This window comes from Babylonia areolata, chromosome 35 (genome assembly GCF_041734735.1).
Source record: "Babylonia areolata isolate BAREFJ2019XMU chromosome 35, ASM4173473v1, whole genome shotgun sequence".
NCBI classification, from domain to species: domain Eukaryota; kingdom Metazoa; phylum Mollusca; class Gastropoda; order Neogastropoda; family Buccinidae; genus Babylonia; species Babylonia areolata.
The window spans coordinates 16149616-16155932 of record NC_134910.1 but is presented as its reverse complement, the minus strand read 5'-3'; positions in this window follow the sequence as shown (position 1 = coordinate 16155932).

Genomic DNA, 6317 nt, shown 5'->3' with positions numbered 1-6317 from the left:
TTCGTTTTTCCATAAAGGTATTTATTCTTCATGGAAAACGAAGACGTCACGTATGGGCTCAGTTGGATTCAGTGATTCACTGATAATAACATATTATCATCATCCAGTGAAGCCGGTGTGAAACAACAAGCTTGTGCATAGTGGTGGGCCGGTATTCAGTGGGTTTTTTGTTTTGTTTTGTTTTGTTTTTTGGTTCTTTTTTTCTTTTCTTTTTTTAAAACAGCTCACTATCAAGACTGTCTCGATCAGTTTTGCGGAGTTGTAACTGGTTAGGTACACTGAATTTCCCCTCTGCAGCTTATCGCTTTAATACGCCGTGTATTACCGGACCGCTGAGAATCATACAATGATATTCCCTTTAAATTAACATCCCGTCCTGCATTTTCCATGTACGTGCATCAGTAATAGTGGAGGGAAACTGGCAACTGAGATCACCACTGACTGCACTGATGTGAGACGCGGCTGACTGAGCCGGGATTTGAGACTTTGTTCTAAATTATTTTAACTGCTGATGAATGTTCGATGGCGCCTGCCGTGGGTACTGAAACCGGCGTGGAGATTTTGGCAACTGGTGGGTAAAAGGTGGAGATTTTTCCGATCTCCCAGGTCAACATATACTCCAGACCTGCTGTTGTGCCTGAACCCTCTTCGTGTGTATACGCAAGCACGGGATCAAGTACGCGGAATATATATCATAGATCATGTTCCAGGTTATGATGTGTTCATAGTAAATAAAAAACCCAAAAGAGGAGTTTCACTTTATACTGATAAATCCTTGAATGCAAGAGAATGTGAGGAAATGGATGGAAATGAGTTTGAAGAAAGTGTTTGGTGTACGTCTGTCAGTGTAAATAGGGATAGAGTATTATTTGGTTGTATGTATAGAACCAGAGTCCAACTGAAACACAAGCACTGAAGAAAATGATGCCAAACTATTTCAAGTTTTAAATTCCAATTTAAGTGTTAAATATAATAAAATATGTATTGTGGGGGATTTCATCTACCCATAATGTCAGCTAGAGATGGGATGGAATGTGATCCGGAGAAAAGGGTGAAAAGATTTTAGAGAATACCCGAGATGCATTTCTTATTCAGAAAGTAACAGAGCCAACAATAAAACGAATTGGCCAGAACCCAACCTTGGATGACTAGGTTTTTGTAAACGAAGATGATTTGATTTCATGTATTACCCACCAAGACCCATTTCGGAAAAGTGACCATGATGTTTTATTATTCCAACTCTATGTCCCAAGAGAAAAGATAAACAAGACATTGAAGTTTGAATATGACTTGAATAAGAGCAATTACAATGAACTAAGAAATATTATTGCAATAAGTCATTAACTGGGAGCCTATGGTGGACATGAATGTGGAATTGTCATGGAACTATACTGTTAAAGATGTCCTCATGTCGGGTATGGAATCTTGTATACCTAATTGAAATCGAATAATGGTAAACAAATCAAACCTGTCTGGTTGAACAAAAAAACTATGAGAATTATATATATATATATATATATATATATATATATATATATATATATATATAATTCTCATATATATATATATATATATATATATATGTATGTATAAAGGAAAAAAGAAGTATAATCTTTACAAACGCTTTTTACAAACCAAGAAGGGGGTTGAATACAAACGTTATATCAAAGCAAGGAATGAATGTAATAAAATACAAACGAAAACACGTAGAAAATATCAGAAAAATATTGCAAACGAAGGGAAAACGAATCCAAAGAAATTTTGGAAATATGTTCAAGGATAAATGAAAACAAATTTGGGTATTAATACTCTTAAATAAACCAGATGGTTCCCTGGCGGTGTCTGATGAAGAAAAAGCAGAAACTCTATAGTTTTTGTTTTGTTTTGTTTTGTTTGTTGTTGTTGTTGTTTTTTGTTTTTGTTTTTTTGTTTTTTGTTGTTTTCAAGTGTGTTCACTAGAGAGAACACAGCAAATATCTCAGACTTAGGCAGTAAATCTAATGGTACAACACTTTGTGATATAAGATAAACTCCTCTTGCTGTTGAGAAGAAATTACAAGAGTTAAATAGTAAAAAGGCTCAAGGACCAGTAAGATTCCACCTAAAGTGCTAAAAGAGGTTAGCAGGAAGTTATCTTTTCCGCTGTGTCAGCTTTTCAATAAATCACTAGAAACTGGTATACTTCCAAAAGATTGGAAAAGCGCTAAAGTAACAGTAATTTTCAAAAAGGGTACAAAATCTGATGCTAGTAATTATAGGCCAGTAAGCTTACCCTGTATTGTATGTAAGATGCTGAAGTCTGTTATAAGAGATGCCATAGTAGGACATTTTACCGATAATTTATATGCAGAATGTCAGAATGGTTTCAGAAAAAGACGTTCATGTATAACTCAGCTACTTGAAGTTATGGAAAACCTTACCAGCTTAATGGATGATAATCAGCCAGTTGTTATTATTTATCTTGATTTCAAGAAGGCGTTCGATTCTGTCCCGCATAAACGACAATTGTTAAAACTCCAGTCTTACGGTATCCAGAGTGGTGTATTTCAGTGGATAAGCAACATTTTACAGGGTCGTTCACAAAGGGTACGTGTGGATGAATATTTATCAAATAAAGTTGATGTTCTCAGTGGCATCACACAAGGCATATAGTATTCTGGGTCCTATCCTATTTACAAAATTTATAAATGACCTGCCAGATAAAATCCAAAGCATATGTAAAGTATTTGCTGATGACACAAAAATCTACAATATATATAGTAGTAGGCCTCCTTCGGTCATGGCTGACCAGTAGTAGGCCTCCTTCGGTCATGGCTGACCATGGATAGAGTATATCTGACCTAATGTTTAATTGGGCTGTCTGCTTGGACCAAGTAGCGTCGCCTGTGACTGTAGAGACCGATGCAAGAGAGACAGTCTCTGTCGTAGCGATCGCATGTGTAAGCTGATGCTGGTCTGTCGGCTGCCGTCCCTTTTCTGCGAGTTCGCTTTTCTGCTGCAGCAGCTGACAGTTTATCCTCACCAATCCGTAGCTGATTCTTGAGATTGCTTCTCCATCAGTCTGTTGCGGTCATCTGCAAGGTCGTCCCAGGACTCAGTGTTGATCTCAAGCGCCTTCATGTCACGTTTGCAAACGTCTTTGTATCTCAGCTGTGGGCGGCCGATGCTTCTCTGCCCCGTGGCGAGTTCTCCATGAAGGATGTCTTTTGGGATGCGACCATCTTCCATGCGGTGAACGTGGCCCAGCCAGCGCAGCCGACGCTGTCTCAGCATGGTATACATGGTCGGGAGGCCAGCGCGAGTCAGGACTTCAGTATTTGTCACCTTGTCTTGCCAGGAGATGCCGAGTATGCGCCGTAGACTTCTCAGGTGGAAGGTACTGAGCCTTTTCTCCTGACGAGCATGTGTAGTCCACGCCTCACTGCCATACAGCAAGGCGCTGAGGACGCAGGCGTTGTATGCAGCTATCCTTGTCTTCGTGGTCAGCTTGGGATTTGTCCACACTCTTTGTGTGAGGCGGGCTAGCGTTGTGGCTGCCTTCCCGATCCTCCTGTCGATCTCGGTGTCAAGGGAGAGGTTGTCGGTGATGGTGGACCCAAGGTAAGTGAATTGATGGATGGCTTCAAGCTCATAGTCATCAGTGGTGATGGCTGGTGGAGATGGCGTGTCTTGGCCAAGGACATTTGTCTTCTTGAGACTGACTGGGTGTGGGTCACAACTGCGGCATCGTCAACAAAGAGCATGTCTCTGATGAGGGCTTCGCGGACTTTTGTCCTTGCTCTGAGGCGGGCGAGATTGAAGAGCCTGCCATCTGGTTACGCATACCCAGATTCAAACACTCGACTATTGGCCGCCGTTCTTTCTCTGTTTCTGGACCTTGCGATTGGAATGAACTTCCTTTTTCGCTTCGTCAAGTCTCCACACTCAGCTCTTTCAAGTCTGGCCTTAAAACCCACCGCTTCCCAAAATAGCCTCCCTTGCCTGCCCTTCCTTGTCTTTAGTTTCTACAGTATTAGAGTTATGCATGCGTGTGAATGACTGGTGCGAAAGCGCTTTGATTTGTCTCTGCACAAGATCCAGCGCTATATGAATACCATTATTATTATTATTATTATTATTATCTGATCTGGTCCGCAGGTAGATCCCTTCTTGCGCTGTGCTGAACGCATGCCTCAGGAGAAGAGCAAAGAAGATTCCAAATAGGGTTGGGGCGAGGACTCGACCTTGTTTGACACCGCTGCGTACGTCGAAGGGCTTGGAGAGGTTACCATTAAACTGCACCGTCCCTTTCATGTTGGAGTGGAAGGACTCAATCAAGCTGTGCAGTCTGGGGGGACAGCCGATCTTTCGAAGAGCCCTGAAAAGGCCGTCTCTGCTGAGTACGTCAAAGACATTGGTGAGGTCAATGAATGCGACATACAGGGGCATCCTCTGCTCTCTGCACTTCTCCTGGATTTGGCGAAGGGAGAAGATCATGTCTACCGTGGATCTCTGCTCGGAAACAAAAAATCTACTGATAAAGCAGCTGATAATAATGCCATTCAAAAAGATTTAAAGATGTTGCAAGAATGGTCAGATACATGGAACCTCTGTTTTAACGTATCAAAATGTAAGGTTATGCACATTGGCAAACAAAACCCTGGTTATGACTACACTATGAATATTGGTAATCATGTTCAAACTACAATTGAATGCGTGTAAAGAGGAAAAAGATCAAGGAGTGACGTTTGATGACAAACTTTCCTTTGGGCCTCACATTCAGAGAATTATAAATAAAGCTAACCATATGATTGGAATTATAACGAGAGCTTTTACTTTTATAGATAAGGTTACCCTTTTGAAATTATATAAGGCTTTTGTTAGACCTCATTTGGAATATGGAAATGTTGTGTGGTATCCTACATGGAAATATCAATCGATAGCCATTGAAAATGTTCAAAGGAGAGCTACTAAAATGTTGAAGGAATGCCAGAATATGACATATGGAGAAAGACTAATTAATTAAGTATTCAAATTTGCACACTCAGAAGGGACGAAGGATTAGGGGAGATTTGATACAGACTTACAAAATCATTAACAACATTGAGGAGGAGATTGATACTAACAAATTGTTTACTCTTCACCAATCAAGCATAACTTGACGAGAAATTCTGAAGGAAAAATATTTGTTCAACCATTTTGCACTAACAAAAGAAATTATTACTTTTCTATTTGTGTTGTTAACATGTGGAACTCATTACTACCTTCAGTTAAATTTGCAAAAGATACCTGACTCAACAGTTTTAAAAACTTTCTGGACTGCGATCCAAAATTTGGTAATATGTTCTATGAATTTGACGAATAATTTCTTTGATATATCTAAAATGAAGCATGCAATGCAGACCAAAAAGATACTAATACAAAGAGGGGACGTTTTAGGCCGCGAGGACTAAAGGCAAAAATGCCAATCCCTACTACTACTACTACTTCTACATCAATATACAATCATTTTAGCATCCTAAATCATTGCTGGGTTACCGGCATTTCTCTGGTTTGTGGGACAAAAAACGGAAAAAGCTAGATGGTGGCACGTTAGTTTAGTGACTGAATCCGCATCAAAACCGAGTAAAATAACGAACAAAATAAGATTGCGTCGAAGTCCACTGAAAATGGGTTCAGTACAACATCTATACTAATGGTAATATTGTTTCATACATGGACACAAATTGCCGGTAAAATAGGTTCCCGAATTTAGGATGCTGAAATAGGACTTTACAATAATATAGCAATTTCCCCATAATCGTGTGAGGATTATGACAGCAGCCAAAGCTATGTTTCAGAGATGTGTTTTGTAGTTTAAGTGTACGATTATTTTCTTTTCCACGAACAAAAGCGGAATGGAACAACTTACAGAGGAGTCAGCTGTGTCAGTCTTACAAATCGGTCAGGTGACAGCTGACATACGTGCTGCGATAAAAGGTATATAAAATTATGTTGCTTGATTAAGAACCTCATGAGTCAGTTTTTGTATTTTGCCGAAAAATGCTCACTGCATGCAGCTGCTCCGTGCACTGCTGTGCATATAAGCTCTGGATCGCAGCCACAAAGCCTACCTTGACCCATTAACCTTATATCCATCAGCACTGCGAAGACTGTTACTACCTAGCTCAAAAGTGTAACAGAATCAGTTCAAACTCTGAATTCGAATGAGGGCGAAGTCGAACTTTCCAACTTTCCTTTACACTGTTAAAGCCGCTTTGCATTAAATTCCCATGGAACGTGTGTGTTCTTCAAGCGCTCGACTGCTGTGTGTGAAAAATGGTGGTCTCGCATTGTTT